A 21,890-nucleotide genomic window follows, 5' to 3' on the forward strand; every position below is an offset into this window, starting at 1 on the left:
ACAGCCTGAGACCTCTATGTATGACCTGATCTGAGATCAGCCTGAGAGCCGTATGTATGACCTGATCTGAGATCAGCTTGAGAGCTGTATGTATGACCTGATCTGAGATCAGCTTGAGAGCTCCATGTGTGACCTGATCTAAGATCAGCTGTTCTGAGATCAGGCTAAGACCTCTGTATGACCTGTTCTGAGATCAGCCTAATACCCGTATGTATGACCTGATCTGAGATCAGCTTAAGAGCTCTATTTGTGACCTGATCTGAGATCAGTTGTTCTAAGATCAGCCTGAGAGCTATATGTATGAACTGTTCTGTGATCAGTTGTTCTAAGATCAGCCAGAGAGCTGTATGTATGACCTGATCGTTGATCAGCCAGAGAGCTGTATGTATGACCTGATCTGAGATCAGCTTGAGAGCTCTATGTGTGACCTGATCTGAGATCAGCTGTTCTGAGATCAGCCTAAGACCTCTGTATGACCTGTTCTGTGATCAGCCTAATACCTGTATGTATGACCTGATCTGAGATCAGCTTGAGAGTTGTATGTTTGACCTGATCTGAGATCAGCTTGAGAGCTCAATGTGTGACCTGATCTGAGATCAGCTGTCTGAGATCAGCTTGAGAGCTGTATGTATGACCTGATCTGAGATCAGTGTGAGAGCTGTATGTGTGACCTGATCTGAGATCAGCTGTTCTGAGATCAGCCTAAGACCTCTGTATGACCTGTTCTGAGATCAGCCTAAGACCTGTATGTATGACCTGATCAGAGATCAGCTTGAGATCTGTATGTATGACCTGATCAGAGATCAGCTTGAGAGCTCTATGTGTGACATGATCTGATATCAGTTTGAGAGCTTTATTTGTGACCTGATCTGAGATCAGCTGTCTGAGATCTGCCTGAGAGCTGTATGAATGACCTGATCTGAGATCAGTTTGACAACTCTATGTGTGACCTGATCTGATATCAGATGTCTGAGATCTGCCTGAGAGCTGTATGAATGACCTGATCTGAGATCAGTTTGACAACTCTATGTGTGACCTGATCTGATATCAGATGTCTGAGATCTGCCTGAGAGATGTATGAATGACCTGATCTGAGATCAGCTTGAGAGGTATATGTATGACCTGATCTGAGATCTGCTTCAGAGCTGTATGTGTGACCTGATCTGATATCAGTTTGAGAGCTTTATTTGTGACCTGATCTGAGATCAGCTGTCTGAGATCTGCCTGAGAGCTGTATGAATGACCTGATCTGAGATCAGTTTGACAACTCTATGTGTGACCTGATCTTATATCAGATGTCTGAGATCTGCCTGAGATGTGTATCTATGACCTGATCTGGGATCAGCTTGAGAGCTCTATGTGTGACCTGATCTGATATCAGTTTGAGAGCTTTATTTGTGACCTGATCTGAGGTCAGCTGTCTGAGATCTGCCTGAGAGTTGTAGGAATGACCTGATCTGAGATCATTTTGACAACTCTATGTGTGACCTGATCTGATATCAGATGTCTGAGATCTGCCTGAGAGATGTATGAATGACCTGATCTGAGATCAGCTTGAGAGCTATATGTATGACCTGATCTGATATCAGTTTGAGAGCTTTATTTGTGACCTGATCTGAGGTCAGCTGTCTGAGATCTGCCTGAGAGTTGTAGGAATGACCTGATTTGAGATCATTTTGACAACTTTATGTGTGACCTGATCTGATATCAGATGTCTGAGATCTGCCTGAGAGATGTATGAATGACCTGATCTGAGATCAGCTTGAGAGCTATATGTATGACCTGATCTGAGATCTGCTTCAGAGCTGTATGTATGATCTGATCAGAGATCAGCTTGAGAGCTCTATGTGTGACCTGATCTGAGATCAGTTTGAGAGCTCTATATTGGACCTGATCTGAGATCAGCTGTCTGAGATCTGCCTGAGAGCTGTATGAATGACCTGATCTGAGATCAGTTTGAGAGCTCTATGTGTGACCTGATCTGAGATCAGCTTGAGAGCTGTATGTATGACCTGATCTGAGATCAGCTTAAGAGCTGTATGTATGACCTGATCTGAGATCAGTTTGAGAGCTCTATATGTGACCTGATCTGAGATCAGCTGTCTGAGATATGCCTGAGAGCAGTATGAATGACCTGATCTGAGATCAGCCTGAGAGCTGTATGTATGACCTGATCTGAGATCAGCATGAGAGCTGTATGCATGACCTGATCTGAGATCGGCTTGAGAGCGATATGTGTGACATGATCTGAGATCAGCTGTCTGAGATCAGCCTGAGAGCTGTATGAATGACCTGATCTGAGATCAGCTTGAGAGCTGTATGTATGACCTGATCTGAGATCAGCTTCAGAGCTGTATGTATGATCTGATCTGAGATCAGCTTGACAGTTCTATGTGTGACCTGATCTGAGATCAGTTTGAGAGCTCTATATGTGACCTGATCTGAGATCAGCTGTCTGAGATCTGCCTGAGATCTGTATGTATGACCTGATCTGAGATCAGCTTGAGAGCTCTATGTGTGACCTGATCTGAGATCAGCTGTCTGAGATCTGCCTGAGAGCAGTATGAATGACCTGATATGAGATCAGTTTGAGAGCTCTATGTGTGACCTGATCTGAGATCAGATGTCTGAGATCAGCCTGAGAGCTGGATGTATGTCTTGATCTGAGATCAGCTTGAGAGCTGTATGTATGACCTGATCTGAGATTAGCTTCTGAGCTGTATGTATGATCTGATCTGAGATCAGCTTGAGAGCTCCATGTGTGACCTGATCTGAGATCAGCTTGAGAGCTATATGTTTGACCTGATCTGAGATCAGTCAGGGAGCTGTATGTATGATCTGGTCTGAGATCAGTTTGAGAGCTGTATGTATGACCTGAACTGAGATCAGCTTAAGAGGTGTATGTATGACCTGATCTGAGATCAGCTTGAGAGCTCCATTTGTGACCTGATCTGAGATCAGCTGTTCTGAGATCAGCCTAAGACCTCTGTATGACCTGTTCTGAGATCAGCTTCAGAGCTGTATGTATGATCTGATCTGAGATCAGCTTGAGAGCTCTATGTGTGACCTGATCTGAGATCAGTTTGAGAGCTCTATATGTGACCTGATCTGAGATCAGATGTCTGAGATCAGCCTGAGAGCTGTATGTATGACCTGATCTGAGATCAGCTTGAGAGCTGTATGTATGACCTGATCTGAGATTAGCTTCAGAGCTGTATGTATGATCTGATCTGAGATCAGCTTGACAGTTCTATGTGTGACCTGATCTGAGATCAGTTTGAGAGCTCTATATGTGACCTGATCTGAGATCAGCTGTCTGAGATCTGCCTGAGATCTGTATGTATGACCTGATCTGAGATCAGCTTGAGAGCTCTATGTGTGACCTGATCTGAGATCAGCTGTCTGAGATCTGCCTGAGAGCAGTATGAATGACCTGATATGAGATCAGTTTGAGAGCTCTATGTGTGACCTGATCTGAGATCAGATGTCTGAGATCAGCCTGAGAGCTGGATGTATGTCTTGATCTGAGATCAGCTTGAGAGCTTTATGTATGACCTGATCTGAGATTAGCTTCTGAGCTGTATGTATGATCTGATCTGAGATCAGCTTGAGAGCTCCATGTGTGACCTGATCTGAGATCAGCTTGAGAGCTATATGTTTGACCTGATCTGAGATCAGTCAGGGAGCTGTATGTATGATCTGGTCTGAGATCAGCTTGAGAGCTGTATGTATGACCTGATCTGAGATCAGCTTAAGAGGTGTATGTATGACCTGATCTGAGATCAGCTTGAGAGCACCATTTGTGACCTGATCTGAGATCAGCTGTTCTGAGATCAGCCTAAGACCTCTGTATGACCTGTTCTGAGATCAGCTTCAGAGCTGTATGTATGATCTGATCTGAGATCAGCTTGAGAGCTCTATGTGTGACCTGATCTGAGATCAGTTTGAGAGCTCTATATGTGACCTGATCTGAGATCAGATGTCTGAGATCAGCCTGAGAGCTGTATGTATGACCTGATCTGAGATCAGCTTGAGAGCTGTATGTATGACCTGATCTGAGATTAGCTTCAGAGCTGTATGTATGATCTGATCTGAGATCAGCTTGAGAGCTCCATGTGTGGCCTGATCTGAGATCAGCTTGAGAGCTGTATGTATGACCTGATCTGAGATTAGCTTCAGAGCTGTATGTATGATCTGATCTGAGATCAGCTTGAGAGCTCCATGTGTGACCTGATCTGAGATCAGCTTGAGAGCTATATGTTTGACCTGATCTGAGATCAGTCAGAGAGCTGTATGTATGACCTGATCTGAGATCAGCTTGAGACCTGTATGTATGACCTGATCTGATATCAGCTTGAGAGCTCAATGTGTGACCTGATCTGAGATCAGTTGTCTGAGATCAGCCTGAGATCTGTATGTATGACCTGATCTGCGATCAGCTTGAGAGCTCTATGTGTGACCTGATCTGAGATCAGCTTGAGAGCTCTATATGTGACCTGATCTGAGATCAGCTGTCTGAGATCTGCCTGAGAGCTGTATTTATGACCTGATCTGAGATCACTTTGATAGCTATATGTATGACCAGATCTGAGATCAGCTTGAGAGCGATATGTGTGACATGATCTGAGATCAGCTGTCTGAGATCAGCCTGAGAGCTGTATGTAAGACCTGATCTGAGGTCTGATGTCTGAGATCTGCCTGAGAGCTGTATGAATGACTTGATCTGAGATCAGCTTGAGAGCTGTATGTATGACCTGATCTGAGATCAGCTTCAGAGCTGAATGTATGATCTGATCTGAGATCGGCTTGACAGTTCTATGTGTGACCTGATCTGAGATCAGTTTGAGAGCTCTATATGTGACCTGATCTGAGATCAGCTGTCTGAGATCTGCCTGAGATCTGTATGTATGACCTGATCTGAGATCAGCTTGAGAGCTCTATGTGTGACCTGATCTGAGATCAGCTGTCTGAGATCAGCCTGTGAGCTGGATGTATGTCCTGATCTGAGATCAGCTTGAGAGCTGTATGTATGACCTGATCTGAGATTAGCTTTAGAGCTGTATGTATGATCTGATCTGAGATCAGCTTGAGTGCTCCATGTGTGACCTGATCTGAGATCTGCTTGAGAGCTATATGTATGACCTGATCTGAGATCAGCTTGAGAGCTCCATTTGTGACCTGATCTGAGATCAGCTGTTCTGAGATCAGCCTAAGACCTCTGTTTGACCTGTTTTGAGATCAGCTTCATAGCTGTATGTATGATCTGATCTGAGATCAGCTTGAGAGCTCTATGTGAGACCTGATCTGAGATCAGTTTGAGAGCTCTATATGTGACCTGATCTGAGATCAGCTGACTGAGATCAGCTGACTGAGATCTGCCTGAGAGCAGTATGAATGACCTGATCTGAGATCAGTTTGAGAGCTCTATGTGTGACCTGATCTGAGATCAGATGTCTGAGATCAGCCTGAGAGCTGTATGTATGACCTGATCTGAGATCAGCTTGAGAGCTGTATGTATGATCTGATCAGAGATCAGCTTGAGAGCTCCATGTGTGACCTGATCTGAGATCTGCTTGAGATCTATATGTATGACCTGATCTGAGATCAGCTTAAGAGCTGTATGTATTACTTGATCTGAGATCAGCTTGAGAGCTCTATGTGTGACCTGATCTGAGATCAGTTTGAGAGCTCTATATGTGACCTGATCTGAGATCAGCTGTCTGAGATCTGCCTGAGAGCAGTATGAATGACCTGATCTGAGATCAGTTTGAGAGCTCTATGTGTGACCTGATCTGAGATCAGATGTCTGAGATCAGCCTGATAGCTGTATGTATGACCTGATCTGAGATCAGCTTGAGAGCTGTATGTATGACCTGATCTGAGATTAGCTTCAGAGCTGTATGTATGATCTGATCTGAGATCAGCTTGAGAGCTCCATGTGTGACCTGATCTGAGATCAGCTTGAGAGCTGTATGTATGACCTGATCTGAGATTAGCTTCAGAGCTGTATGTATGATCTGATCTGAGATCAGCTTGAGAGCTCCATGTGTGACCTGATCTGAGATCAGCTTGAGAGCTATATGTTTGACCTGATCTGAGATCAGTCAGAGAGCTGTATGTATGACCTGATCTGAGATCAGCTTGAGACCTGTATGTATGACCTGATCTGATATCAGCTTGAGAGCTCAATGTGTGACCTGATCTGAGATCAGCTGTCTGAGATCAGCCTGAGATCTGTATGTATGACCTGATCTGCGATCAGCTTGAGAGCTCTATGTGTGACCTGATCTGAGATCAGCTTGAGAGCTCTATATGTGACCTTATCTGAGATCAGCTGTCTGAGATCTGCCTGAGAGCTGTATTTATGACCTGATCTGAGATCACTTTGATAACTATATGTATGACCATATCTGAGATCAGCTTGAGAGCGATATGTGTGACATGATCTGAGATCAGCTGTCTGAGATCAGCCTGAGAGCTGTATGTAAGACCTGATCTGAGGTCAGATGTCTGAGATCTGCCTGAGAGCTGTATGATTGACTTGATCTGAGATCAGCTTGAGAGCTGTATGTATGACCTGATCTGAGATCAGCTTCAGAGCTGAATGTATGATCTGATCTGAGATCGGCTTGACAGTTCTATGTGTGACCTGATCTGAGATCAGTTTGAGAGCTCTATATGTGACCTGATCTGAGATCAGCTGTCTGAGATCTGCCTGAGATCTGTATGTATGACCTGATCTGAGATCAGCTTGAGAGCTCTATGTGTGACCTGATCTGAGATCAGCTGTCTGAGATCAGCCTGAGAGCTGGATGTATGTCCTGATCTGAGATCAGCTTGAGAGCTGTATGTATGACCTGATCTGAGATTAGCTTTAGAGCTGTATGTATGATCTGATCTGAGATCAGCTTGAGTGCTCCATGTGTGACCTGATCTGAGATCTGCTTGAGAGCTATATGTATGACCTGATCTGAGATCAGCTTGAGAGCTCCATTTGTGACCTGATCTGAGATCAGCTGTTCTGAGATCAGCCTAAGACCTCTGTTTGACCTGTTTTGAGATCAGCTTCATAGCTGTATGTATGATCTGATCTGAGATCAGCTTGAGAGCTCTATGTGAGACCTGATCTGAGATCAGTTTGAGAGCTCTATATGTGACCTGATCTGAGATCAGCTGACTGAGATCTGCCTGAGAGCAGTATGAATGACCTGATCTGAGATCAGTTTGAGAGCTCTATGTGTGACTTGATCTGAGATCAGATGTCTGAGATCAGCCTGAGAGCTGTATGTATGACCTGATCTGAGATCAGCTTGAGAGCTGTATGTATGATCTGATCAGAGATCAGCTTGAGAGCTCCATGTGTGACCTGATCTGAGATCTGCTTGAGATCTATATGTATGACCTGATCTGAGATCAGCTTAAGAGCTGTATGTATTACTTGATCTGAGATCAGCTTGAGAGCTCCATTTGTGACCTGATCTGAGATCAGCTGTTCTGAGATCAGCCTAAGACCTCTGTATGATCTGTTCTGAGATCAGCTTCAGAGCTGCATGTATGATCTGGTCTGAGATCAGCTTGAGAGCTCTATGTGTGACCTGATCTGAGATCAGTTTGAGAGCTCTATATGTGACCTGATCTGAGATCAGCTGTCTGAGATCTGCCTGAGAGCAGTATGAATGACCTGATCTGAGATCAGTTTGAGAGCTCTATGTGTGACCTGATCTGAGATCAGATGTCTGAGATCAGCCTGAGAGCTGTATGTATGACCTGATCTGAGATCAGCTTGAGAGCTCCATTTGTGACCTGATCTAAGATCAGCTGTTCTGAGATCAGCCTAAGACCTCTGTATGACCTGTTTTGAGATCAGCCTAAGACCTGTATGTATGACCTGATCTGAGATCACTTTGATAGCTGTATGTATGACCAGATCTGAGATCAGCTTGAGAGCGATATGTGTGACATGATCTGAGATCAGCTGTCTGAGATCAGCCTGAGAGCTGTATGTAAGACCTGATCTGAGGTCAGATGTCTGAGATCTGCCTGAGAGCTGTATGAATGACTTGATCTGAGATCAGCTTGAGAGCTGTATGTATGACCTGATCTGAGATCAGCTTCAGAGCTGAATGTATGATCTGATCTGAGATCGGCTTGACAGTTCTATGTGTGACCTGATCTGAGATCAGTTTGAGAGCTCTATATGTGACCTGATCTGAGATCAGCTGTCTGAGATCTGCCTGAGATCTGTATGTATGACCTGATCTGAGATCAGCTTGAGAGCTCTATGTGTGACCTGATCTGAGATCAGCCTGAGAGCTGGATGTATGTCCTGATCTGAGATCAGCTTGAGAGCTGTATGTATGACCTGATCTGAGATTAGCTTTAGAGCTGTATGTATGATCTGATCTGAGATCAGCTTGAGTGCTCCATGTGTGACCTGATCTGAGATCTGCTTGAGAGCTATATGTATGACCTGATCTGAGATCAGCTTAAGAGCTGTATGTATGACCTGATCTGAGATCAGCTTGAGAGCTCCATTTGTGACCTGATCTGAGATCAGCTGTTCTGAGATCAGCCTAAGACCTCTGTTTGACCTGTTTTGAGATCAGCTTCATAGCTGTATGTATGATCTGATCTGAGATCAGCTTGAGAGCTCATGTGAGACCTGATCTGAGATCAGTTTGAGAGCTCTATATGTGACCTGATCTGAGATCAGCTGTCTGAGATCTGCCTGAGAGCAGTATGAATGACCTGATCTGAGATCAGTTTGAGAGCTCTATGTGTGACCTGATCTGAGATCAGATGTCTGAGATCAGCCTGAGAGCTGTATGTATGACCTGATCTGAGATCAGCTTGAGAGCTGTATGTATGATCTGATCTGAGATCAGCTTGAGAGCTCCATGTGTGACCTGATCTGAGATCTGCTTGAGAGCTGTATGTATGACCTGATCTGAGATCAGCTTCAGAGCTGAATGTATGATCTGATCTGAGATCGGCTTGACAGTTCTATGTGTGACCTGATCTGAGATCAGTTTGAGAGCTCTATATGTGACCTGATCTGAGATCAGCTGTCTGAGATCTGCCTGAGATCTGTATGTATGACCTGATCTGAGATCAGCTTGAGAGCTCTATGTGTGACCTGATCTGAGATCAGCCTGAGAGCTGGATGTATGTCCTGATCTGAGATCAGCTTGAGAGCTGTATGTATGACCTGATCTGAGATTAGCTTTAGAGCTGTATGTATGATCTGATCTGAGATCAGCTTGAGTGCTCCATGTGTGACCTGATCTGAGATCTGCTTGAGAGCTATATGTATGACCTGATCTGAGATCAGCTTAAGAGCTGTATGTATGACCTGATCTGAGATCAGCTTGAGAGCTCCATTTGTGACCTGATCTGAGATCAGCTGTTCTGAGATCAGCCTAAGACCTCTGTTTGACCTGTTTTGAGATCAGCTTCATAGCTGTATGTATGATCTGATCTGAGATCAGCTTGAGAGCTCATGTGAGACCTGATCTGAGATCAGTTTGAGAGCTCTATATGTGACCTGATCTGAGATCAGCTGTCTGAGATCTGCCTGAGAGCAGTATGAATGACCTGATCTGAGATCAGTTTGAGAGCTCTATGTGTGACCTGATCTGAGATCAGATGTCTGAGATCAGCCTGAGAGCTGTATGTATGACCTGATCTGAGATCAGCTTGAGAGCTGTATGTATGATCTGATCTGAGATCAGCTTGAGAGCTCCATGTGTGACCTGATCTGAGATCTGCTTGAGAGCTATATGTATGACCTGATCTGAGATCAGTCAGAGAGCTGTATGTATGACCTGATCTGAGATCAGCTTGAGAGCTGTATGTATGACCTGATCTGAGATCAGCTTAAGAGCTGTATGTATGACCTGATCTGAGATCAGCTTGAGAGCTCCATTTGTGACCTGATCTGAGATCAGCTGTTCTGAGATCAGCCTAAGACCTCTGTATGACCTGTTCTGAGATCAGCTTCAGAGCTGTATGTATGATCTGATCTGAGATCAGCTTGAGAGCTCTATGTGTGACCTGATCTGAGATCAGTTTGAGAGCTCTATATGTGACCTGATCTGAGATCAGCTGTCTGAGATTTGCCTGAGAGCAGTATGAATGACCTGATCTGAGATCAGTTTGAGAGCTCTATGTGTGACCTGATCTGAGATCAGATGTCTGAGATCAGCCTGAGAGCTGTATGTATGACCTGATCTGAGATCAGCTTGAGAGCTTTATGTATGACCTGATCTGAGATTAGCTTCAGAGCTGTATGTATGATCTGATCTGAGATCAGCTTGAGAGCTCCATGTGTGACCTGATCTGAGATCAGCTTGAGAGCTGTATGTATGACCTGATCTGAGATCAGCTTGAGAGCTCAAAGTGTTACCTGATCTGAAATCAGCTGTCTGAGATCAGCCTGAGATCTGTATGTATGACCTGATCTGAGATCAGCTTAAGAGCTGTATGTATTACTTGATCTGAGATCAGCTTGAGAGCTCCGTTTGTGATCTGATCTGAGATCAGCTGTTCTGAGATCAGCCTAAGACCTCTGTATGACCTGTTCTGAGATCAGCTTCAGAGCTGTATGTATGATCGGGTCTGAGATCAGCTTGAGAGCTCTATGTGTGACCTGATCTGAGATCAGTTTGAGAGCTCTATATGTGACCTGATCTGAGATCAGCTGTCTGAGATCTGCCTGAGAGCAGTATGAATGACCTGTTCTGAGATCAGTTTGAGAGCTCTATGTGTGACCTGATCTGAGATCAGATGTCTGAGATCAGCCTGAGAGCTGTTTGTATGACCTGATCTGAGATCAGCTTGAGAGCTCCATTTGTGACCTGATCTAAGATCAGCTGTTCTGAGATCAGCCTAAGACCTCTGTATGACCTGTTTTGAGATCAGCCTAAGACCTGTATGTATGACCTGATCTGAGATCACTTTGATAGCTATATGTATGACCTAAACTGAGAGCAGCCTGAGAGCTGTATGTATGACCAGATCTGAGATCAGCTTGAGAGCGAAATGTGTGACCTGATCTGAGATCAGCTGTCGCAGATCAGCCTGAGAGTTGTATGTAAGACCTGATCTGAGATCAGCCTGAGACCTGTATGTATGACCTTCTCTGAGATCAGCTTAAGAGCTCTATGTGTGACCTGATCTGAAATCAGTTTGAGAGCTCTATGTGTGACCTGATCTGAGATCAGTTTGAGAGCTCTATATGTGACCTGATCTGAGATCAGCTGTCTGAGATCTGCCTGAGAGCTGTATGAATGACCTGATCTGAGATCAGCTTGAGAGCTGTATGTATGACCTGATCTAAGATCAGCTTCACAGCTCTATGTGTGACCTGATCTGAGATCAGTTTGAGAGCTCTATATGTGACCTGATCTGAGATCAGCTGTCTGAGATCTGCCTGAGAGCTGTATGAATGACCTGATCTGAGATCAGCTTGAGAGCTGTATGTATGACCTGATCTGAGATCATCTTCAGAGCTGTATGTATGATCTGAACTGAGATCAGTTTTAGAGCTCTATATCTGACCTGATCTGAGATCTGCCTGAGAGCAGTATGTGTGACCTGATCTGAAATCAGTTTGAGAGCTCTATGTGTAACCTGATTTGAGATCAGATGTCTGAGATCTGCCTGAGAGCTGTATGAATAACCTGATCTGAGATCAGCTTGAGAGCTGTATGTATGACCTGATCTGAGATCAGCTTCAGAGCTGTATGTATGATCTGAACTGAGATCAGCTTGAGAGCTCTATGTGTGACCTGATCTGACATCAGTTTGAGAGCTCTATATGTGACCTGATTTGAGATCAGATGTCTGAGATCTGCCTGAGAGCTATATGAATGACCTGATCTGAGATCAGTTTGAGAGCTCTATATGGGACCTGATCTGAGATCAGCTGTCTGAGATCTGCCTGAGAGCTGTATAAATGCACTGATCTGAGATCAGTTTGAGAGCTCTATGTATGACCTGATCTGAGATCAGATGTCTGAGATCAGCCTGAGAGCTGTATGTATGACCTGATCTGAGATCAGCTTGAGAGTTCTATGTGTGACCTGATCTGAGATCAGTTTTAGAGCTCTATATGTGACCTGATCTGAGATCAGCTTGAGTGCACCATGTGTGACCTGATCTGAGATCTGCTTGAGAGCTCTATGTATGACCTGATCTGATATCAGCTTGAGAGCTCCATGTGTGACCTGATCTGAGATCAGATGTCTGAGATCAGCCTGAGAGCTGTATGTATGACCTGATCTGAGATCAGCTTGAGAGCTGTATGTATGACCTAATCTGAGATCAGCTTAAGAGCTGTATGTATGATCTGATCTGAGATCAGCTTGAGAGCTCCATTTGTGACCTGATCTGAGATCAGCTGTTCTGAGATCAGCCTAAGACCTCTGTATGACCTGTTCTGAGATCAGCCTAAGACCTCTATGTATGACCTGATCTGAGATCAGCTTGAGAGCTGGATTTATGACCTGATCTGAGATCACTTTGATAGCTATATGTATGACCACATCTGAGATCAGCTTGAGAGCGATATGTATGACCTGATCTGAGATCAGCTTCAGAGCTGTATGTATGATCTGATCTGAGATCAGCTTGACAGCCCTATGTGTGACCTGATCTGAGATCTGCCTGAGAGCTGTATTTCTGACCTGATCTGAAATCACTTTGATAGCTATATGTATAACCAGATCTGAGATCAGCTTGAGAGCGATATGTGTGACATGATCTGAGATCTGCTTCAGAGCTGTATGTATGATCTGATCTGAGATCAGCTTGACAGCTCTATGTGTGACCTGATCTGAGATCAGTTTGAGAGCTCTATATGTGACCTGATCTGAAATCAGCTGTCTATGATCTGCCTGAGAGATATATGCATGACCTGATCTGAGATCACTTTGATAGCTATATGTATGACCTAAACTGAGAGCAGCCTGAGAGCTGTATGTATGACCAGATCTGAGATCAGCTTGAGAGCGAAATGTGTGACCTGATCTGAGATCAGCTGTCGGAGATCAGCCTGAGAGCTGTATGTAAGACCTGATCTGAGATCAGCCTGAGACCTGTATGTATGACCTTCTCTGAGATCAGCTTAAGAGCTCTATGTGTGACCTGATCTGAGATCAGTTTGAGAGCTCTTTATGTGACCTGATCTGAGATCAGCTGTCTGAGATCTGCCTGAGAGCAGTATGAATGACCTGATCTGAGATCAGTTTGAGAGCTCTATGTGTGATCTGATCTGAGATCAGATGTCTGAGATCAGCCTGAGAGCTGTATGTATGATCTGATCTGAGATCAGCTTGAGAGCTGTATGTATGACCTAATCTGAGATTAGCTTCAGAGCTGTATGTATGATCTGATCTGAGATCAGCTTGAGAGCTCTATGTGTGACCTGATCTGAGATCAGTTTTAGAGCTCTATATCTGACCTTATCTGAGATCAGCTGTCTGAGATCTGCCTGAGAGCAGTATGTGCGACCTGATCTGAAATCAGTTTGAGAGCTCTATGTGTGACCTGATCTGAAATCAGTTTGATAGCTCTATGTGTGACCTGATTTGAGATCAGATGTCTGAGATCTGCCTGAGAGCTGTATGTATGATCTGATCTAAGATCAGCTTGACAGCTCTATGTGTGACCTGATCTGAGATCAGTTTGAGAGCTCTATGTGTGACCTGATTTGAGATCAGATGTCTGAGATCTGCCTGAGAGCTCTATGTGTGACCTGATCTGAGATCAGCTTCAGAGCCGTATGTATAATCTGAACTGAGATCAGCTTGAGAGCTCTATGTGTGACCTGATCTGAGATCAGTTTGAGAGCTCTGTATGTGACCTGATTTGAGATCAGATGTCTGAGATCTGCCTGAGAGCTGTATGAATGACCTGATCTGAGATCAGTTTGAGAGCTCTATATGGGACCTGATCTGAGATCAGCTGTCTGAGATCTGCCTGAGAGCTGTATAAATGCCCTGATCTGAGATCAGTTTGAGAGCTCTATATATGACCTGATCTGAGATCAGATGTCTTAGATCAGCCTGAGAGCTGTATGTATGACCTGATCTGAGATCAGCTTGAGAGCTCTATGTGTGACCTGATCTGAGATCAGTTTTAGAGCTCTATATGTGACCTGATCTGAGATCAGCTGTCTGAGATCTGACTGAGAGCAGTATGAATGACCTGATCTGAGATCAGTTTGAGAGCTCCATGTGTGACCTGATCTGAGATCAGATGTCTGAGATCAGCCTGAGAGCTGTATGTATGACCTGATCTGAGATCAGCTTGAGAGCTGTATGTATGACCTAATCTGAGATCAGCTTAAGAGCTGTATGTATGATCTGATCTGAGATCAGCTTGAGAGCTCCATTTGTGACCTGATCTGAGATCAGCTCTCTGCGATCTGCCTCAGAGCAGTATGAATGACCTGATCTGAGATCAGTTTGAGAGCTCTATGTGTGACCTGATCTGAGATCAGTTTGAGAACTCTATATGTGACCTGATCTGAGATCAGCTCTCTGCGATCTGCCTCAGAGCAGTATGAATGACCTGATCTGAGATCAGTTTGAGAGCTCTATGTGTGACCTGATCTGAGATCAGATGTCTGTGATCAGCCTGAGAGCTGTATGTATGACCTGATCTGAGATCAGCCTGAGAGCTGGATTTATGACCTGATCTGAAATCACTTTGATAGCTATATGTATGACCACATCTGAGATCAGCTTGAGAGCGATATGTATGACCTGATCTGAGATCAGCTTCAGAGCTGTATGTATGATCTGATCTGAGATCAGCTTGACAGCCCTATGTGTGACCTGATCTGAGATCAGATGTCTGAGATCAACCTGAGAGCTGTATGTATGACCTGATCTGAGATCTGCCTGAGAGCTGTATTTATGACCTGATCTGAAATCACTTTGATAGCTATATGTATGACCAGATCTGAGATCAGCTTGAGAGCGATATGTGTGACATGATCTGAGATCAGCTTCAGAGCTGTATGTATGATCTGATCTGAGATCAGCCTGACAGCTCTATGTGTGACCTGATCTGAGATAAGTTTGAGAGCTCTATATGTTGCCTGATCTGAGGGCAGCTGTCTGAGATCTACCTGAGATCTGTATGTATGACCTGATCTGAGATCTGCCTGAGAGCAGTATGAATGACCTGATCTGAGATCAGTTTGAGAGCTCTATATGTGACCTGATCGGAGATCAGCTGTCTGAGATCTGCCTGAGAGCTGTATGAATGACCTGATCTGAGATCAGCTTGAGAGCTGTATGTATGACCTGATCTGAGATCAGCTTCAGAGCTGAATGTATGATCTGAACTGAGATCAGCTTGAGAGCTCTATGTGTGACCTGATCTGAGATCAGTTTGAGAGCTCTATATGGGACCTGATCTGAGATCAGCTGTCTGAGATCTGCCTGAGAGCTGTATGAATGCCCTGATCTGAGATCAGTTTGAGAGCTCTATGTGTGATCTTATCTGAGATCAGATGTCTGAGATCAGCATGAGAGCTGTATGTATGACCTGATCTGAGATCAGCTTGAGAGCTGTATGTATGACCTGATCTGAGATCAGCTTGAGAGCTCCATTTGCGACCTCATCTGAGATCAACCTAAGACCTCTGTATGACCTGTTCTGAGATCAGCCTAAGACCTCTATGTATGAACTGATCTGAGATCAGTTTGAGAGCTCTATATGTGACCTGATCTGAGATCAGCTGTCTGAGATCTGCCTGAGAGCTGTATGAATGACCTGCTCTGAGATCAGCTTGAGAGCTGTATGTATGACCTGATCTGAGATCAGCTTCAGAGCTGTATGTATGATCTGAACTGAGATCAGCTTGAGAGCTCTATGTGTGACCTGATCTGAGATCAGTTTTAGAGCTGTATGTATGATCTGAACTGAGATCAGCTTGAGAGCTGTATGTATGACCTGATCTGAGATCAGCTGTCTGACATCTGCCTGAGAGCTGTATGAATAACCTGATCTGAGATCAGCTTGAGAGCTGTATGTATGACCTGATCTGAGATCAGCTTCAGAGCTGTATGTATGATCTGAACTGAGATCAGCTTGAGAGCTGTATGTATGACCTGATATGAGATCAGCTTCAGAGCTGTATGTATGATCTGAACTGAGATCAGCTTGAGAGCTCTATGTGTGACCTGATCTGAGATCAGTTTGAGAGTTCTATATGTGACCTGATTTGAGATCAGATGTCTGAGATCTACCTGAGAGCTGTATGAATGATCTGATCTGAGATCAGTTTGAGAGCTCTATATGTGACCTGATTTGAGATCAGCTGTCTGAGATCTGCCTGAGAGCTGTATAAATGCCCTGAACTGAGATCAATTTGAGAGCTCTATGTATGACCTGATCTGAGATCAGATGTCTGAGATCAGCCTGAGAGCTGTATGTATGACCTGATCTGAGATCAGCTTGAGAGCTGTATGTATGATCTGATCTGAGATCAGCTTGAGAGCTCTATGTGTGACCTGATCTGAGATCAGTTTGAGAACTCTATATGTGACCTGATCTGAGATCAGCTCTCTGCGACCTGCCTGAGAGCAGTATGAATGACCTGATCTGAGATCAGTTTGAGAGCTCTATGTGTGACCTGATCTGATGTCAGATGTCTGAGATCAGCCTGAGAGCTGTATGTATGACCTGATCTGAGATCAGCCTGAGAGCTCTATGTATGACCTGATCTGAGATCAGCCAGAGAGCTGTATGTATGACCTGATCTGAGATCAGCTTGAGACATGTATGTATTACCTGATCAGAGATCAGCTTGAGAGCTGTATGTATGATCTGATCTGAGATCAGATTGAGAGCTCAATGTGTGAACTGATCTGAGATCAGCTGTTCTGAGATCAGCCTAAGACCTCTGTATTACCTGTTCTGAGATCAGCCTGAGATCTGTATGTATGACCTGATCTGAGATCAGCTTGAGAGCTCTATGTGTGACCTGATCTGAGATCAGTTTGAGAGCTCTATATGTGACCTGATCTGAGATCAGCTGTCTGAGATCTGCCTGAGAGCAGTATGAATGACCTGATCTGAGATCAGTTTGAGAGCTCTATGTGTGACCTGATCTGAGATCAGATGTCTGAGATCAGCCTGAGAGCTGTATGTAAGACCTGATCTGAGATCAGCTTGAGAGCTCTATGTGTGACCTGATCTGAGATCAGTTTTAGAACTCTATATGTGACCTGATCTGAGATCAGCTCTCTGCGACCTGCCTGAGAGCAGTATGAATGACCTGATCTGAGATCAGTTTGAGAGCTCTATGTGTGACCTGATCTGAGGTCAGATGTCTGAGATCAGCCTGAGAGCTGTATGTATGACCTGATCTGAGATCAGCCTGAGTGCTCTATGTATGACCTGATCTGAGATCAGCCAGAGAGCTGTATGTATGACCTGATCTGAGATCAGCTTGAGACCTGTATGTATTACCTGATCAGAGATCAGCTTGAGAGCTGTATGTATGATCTGATCTGAGATCAGATTGAGAGCTCAATGTGTGAACTGATCTGAGATCAGCTGTTCTGAGATCAGCCTAAGACCTCTGTATTACCTGTTCTGAGATCAGACTGAGATCTGTATGTATGACCTGATCTGAGATCAGATTGAGAGCTCTATGTGTGACCTGATCTGAGATCAGTTTGAGAGCTCTATATGTGACCTGATCTGAGATCTGCCTGAGAGCAGTATGAATGACCTGATCTGAGATCAGTTTGAGAGCTCTATGTGTGACCTGATCTGAGATCAGATGTCTGAGATCAGCCTGAGAGCTGTATGTAAGACCTGATCTGAGATCAGCCTGAGACCTGTATGTATGACCTTATCTGAGATCAGCTTAAGAACTTTATTTGTGAACTGATCTGAAATCAGCTGTTCTGAGATCAGCCTAAGATCTCTGTATGACCTGTTCTGAGATCAGCCTGAGACCTGTATGTATGACCTGATTTGAGATCAGTTTGTGAGCTGTATGTCTGACCTGATCTGAGATCAGCTTAAGAGCTGTATGTATGTCCTGATCTGAGATCAGCTTCAGAGCTGTATGTATGATCTGATCTTAGATCAGCTTGACAGCTCTATGTGTGACCTGATCTGAGATCAGTTTGAGAGCTCTATATGTGACCTGATCTGAGGTCAGCTGTCTGAGATCAGCTTGAAATCTGTATGTATGACCTGATCTGAGATCAGCTTGAGAGCTCTATGTGTGACCTGATCTGAGATCAGTTTGAGAGCTCCATGTATAACCTGATCTGAGATCAGCTTGAGAGCTCTATATGTGACCTGATCTGAGATCAGCTGTCTGAGATCAGCTTGAAATCTGTATGTATGACCTGATCTGAGATCAGCTTGAGAGCTCTATGTGTGACCTGATCTGAGATCAGTTTGAGAGCTCCATGTGTGACCTGATCTGAGATCAGCTTGAGAGCTATATGTATGACCTGATCTGAGATCAGCTTGAGAGCTATATGTATGACCTGATCTGAGATAAGCCAGAGAGCTGTATGTATGACCTGATCTGAGATCAGCTTGAGAGCTGTATATATGACCTAATCTGAGATCAGCTTAAGAGCTGTATGTATGATCTGATCTGAGATCAGCTTGAGAGCTCCATTTGTGACCTGATCTGAGATCAGCTGTTCTGAGATCAGCCTATGACCTCTGTATGACCTGTTCTGAGATCAGCCTAAGACCTCTATGTATGACCTGATCTGAGATCAGCTTGAGAGCTATATGTATGACCTGATCTGAGATCAGTTTGAGAGCTCAATGTGTGACCTGATCTGAGATCAGCTGTCTGCGACCTGCCTGAGAGCAGTATGAATGACCTGATCTGAGATCAGTTTGAGAGCTGTATGTATGACCTGATCTGAGATCAGCTTGAGAGCTTTATGTATGATCTGATCTGAGATCAGCTTGAGAGCTCTATGTGTGACCTGATCTGAGATCAGTTTGAGAACTCTATATGTGACCTGATCTGAGATCAGCTCTCTGCGACCTGCCAGAGAGCAGTATGAATGACCTGATCTGAGATCAGTTTGAGAGCTCTATGTGTGACCTGATCTGAGGTCAGATGTCTGAGATCAGCCTGAGAGCTGTATGTATGACCTGATCTGAGATCAGCCTGAGAGCTCTATGTATGACCTGATCTGAGATCAGCCAGAGAGCTGTATGTATGACCTGATCTGAGATCAGCTTGTGACCTGTATGTATTACCTGATCAGAGATCAGCTTGAGAGCTGTATGTATGATCTGATCTGAGATCAGATTGAGAGCTCAATGTGTGAACTGATCTGAGATCAGCTGTTCTGAGATCAGCCTAAGACCTCTGTATTACCTGTTCGGAGATCAGCCTGAGATCTGTATGTATGACCTGATCTGAGATCAGCTTGAGAGCTCTATGTGTGACCTGATCTGAGATCAGTTTGAGAGCTCTATATGTGACCTGATCTGACATCAGCTGTCTGAGATCTGCCTGAGAGCAGTATGAATGACCTGATCTGAGATCAGTTTGAGAGCTCTATGTGTGACCTGATCTGAGATCAGATGTCTGAGATCAGCCTGAGAGCTGTATGTAAGACCTGATCTGAGATCAGCTTGAGAGCTCTATGTGTGACCTGATCTGAGATCAGTTTTAGAACTCTATATGTGACCTGATCTGAGATCAGCTCTCTGCGACCTGCCTGAGAGCAGTATGAATGACCTGATCTGAGATCAGTTTGAGAGCTCTATGTGTGACCTGATCTGAGGTCAGATGTCTGAGATCAGCCTGAGAGCTGTATGTATGGCCTGATCTGAGATCAGCCTGAGAGCTCTATGTATGACCTGATCTGAGATCAGCCAGAGAGCTGTATGTATGACCTGATCTGAGATCAGCTTGAGACCTGTATGTATTACCTGATCTGAGATCAGTTTGAGAGCTCTGTATGTGACCTGATTTGAGATCAGATGTCTGAGATCTGCCTGAGAGCTGTATGAATGACCTGATCTGAGATCAGTTTGAGAGCTCTATATGGGACCTGATCTGAGATCAGCTGTCTGAGATCTGCCTGAGAGCTGTATAAATGCCCTGATCTGAGATCAGTTTGAGAGCTCTATATATGACCTGATCTGAGATCAGATGTCTTAGATCAGCCTGAGAGCTGTATGTATGACCTGATCTGAGATCAGCTTGAGAGCTCTATGTGTGACCTGATCTGAGATCAGTTTTAGAGCTCTATATGTGACCTGATCTGAGATCAGCTGTCTGAGATCTGACTGAGAGCAGTATGAATGACCTGATCTGAGATCAGTTTGAGAGCTCCATGTGTGACCTGATCTGAGATCAGATGTCTGAGATCAGCCTGAGAGCTGTATGTATGACCTGATCTGAGATCAGCTTGAGAGCTGTATGTATGACCTAATCTGAGATCAGCTTAAGAGCTGTATGTATGATCTGATCTGAGATCAGCTTGAGAGCTCCATTTGTGACCTGATCTGAGATCAGCTCTCTGCGATCTGCCTCAGAGCAGTATGAATGACCTGATCTGAGATCAGTTTGAGAGCTCTATGTGTGACCTGATCTGAGATCAGTTTGAGAACTCTATATGTGACCTGATCTGAGATCAGCTCTCTGCGATCTGCCTCAGAGCAGTATGAATGACCTGATCTGAGATCAGTTTGAGAGCTCTATGTGTGACCTGATCTGAGATCAGATGTCTGTGATCAGCCTGAGAGCTGTATGTATGACCTGATCTGGGATCAGCCTGAGAGCTGGATTTATGACCTGATCTGAAATCACTTTGATAGCTATATGTATGACCACATCTCAGATCAGCTTGAGAGCGATATGTATGACCTGATCTGAGATCAGCTTCAGAGCTGTATGTATGATCTGATCTTAGATCAGCTTGACAGCCCTATGTGTGACCTGATCTGAGATCAGATGTCTGAGATCAACCTGAGAGCTGTATGTATGACCTGATCTGAGATCTGCCTGAGAGCTGTATTTATGACCTGATCTGAAATCACTTTGATAGCTATATGTATGACCAGATCTGAGATCAGCTTGAGAGCGATATGTGTGACATGATCTGAGATCAGCTTCAGAGCTGTATGTATGATCTGATCTGAGATCAGCTTGACAGCTCTATGTGTGACCTGATCTGAGATAAGTTTGAGAGCTCTATATGTGACCTGATCTGAGGGCAGCTGTCTGAGATCTACCTGAGATCTGTATGTATGACCTGATCTGAGATCTGCCTGAGAGCAGTATGAATGACCTGATCTGAGATCAGTTTGAGAGCTCTATATGTGACCTGATCGGAGATCAGCTGTCTGAGATCTGCCTGAGAGCTGTATGAATGACATGATCTGAGATCAGCTTGAGAGCTGTATGTATGACCTGATCTGAGATCAGCTTCAGAGCTGAATGTATGATCTGAACTGAGATCAGCTTGAGAGCTCTATGTGTGACCTGATCTGAGATCAGTTTGAGAGCTCTATATGGGACCTGATCTGAGATCAGCTGTCTGAGATCTGCCTGAGAGCTGTATGAATGCCCTGATCTGAGATCAGTTTGAGAGCTCTATGTGTGATCTTATCTGAGATCAGATGTCTGAGATCAGCATGAGAGCTGTATGTATGACCTGATCTGAGATCAGCTTGAGAGCTGTATGTATGACCTGATCTGAGATCAGCTTGAGAGCTCCATTTGCGACCTCATCTGAGATCAACCTAAGACCTCTGTATGACCTGTTCTGAGATCAGCCTAAGACCTCTATGTATGAACTGATCTGAGATCAGTTTGAGAGCTCTATATGTGACCTGATCTGAGATCAGCTGTCTGAGATCTGCCTGAG

General features: G+C 44.4%; 1 protein-coding gene and 1 long non-coding RNA gene across 6 annotated transcripts in view; one reads left to right on the plus strand and one right to left on the minus strand.

Annotated features, from left to right (window-relative positions):
- The window catches only part of LOC125709725 (collagen alpha-1(IV) chain-like), a 198,732-nt gene that overhangs the window by 18,422 nt on the left and 158,420 nt on the right, over positions 1 to 21,890 (plus strand). The window lies entirely within an intron of this gene.
- On the minus strand, positions 920 to 21,042 carry LOC125709728 (uncharacterized). 5 transcript variants are annotated; one of them, XR_007382821.1, is made up of 5 exons: positions 20,034 to 21,042; positions 14,963 to 15,894; positions 12,759 to 12,952; positions 1,697 to 1,782; positions 920 to 950 (listed from the first exon to the last, which is right to left on the minus strand). It is a non-coding gene; the product is annotated as an uncharacterized LOC125709728 (long non-coding RNA). The 5 variants fall into 5 exon arrangements; XR_007382819.1 differs by lacking the exon at positions 920 to 950 and adding an exon at positions 1,109 to 1,280 and having other exon boundaries at positions 12,759 to 13,268; positions 15,157 to 15,894; XR_007382818.1 differs by lacking the exon at positions 920 to 950 and adding an exon at positions 1,109 to 1,280.

The sequence above is a fragment of the Brienomyrus brachyistius genome, chromosome 16, assembly GCF_023856365.1.
Source record: "Brienomyrus brachyistius isolate T26 chromosome 16, BBRACH_0.4, whole genome shotgun sequence".
Lineage (NCBI taxonomy): Eukaryota > Metazoa > Chordata > Actinopteri > Osteoglossiformes > Mormyridae > Brienomyrus > Brienomyrus brachyistius.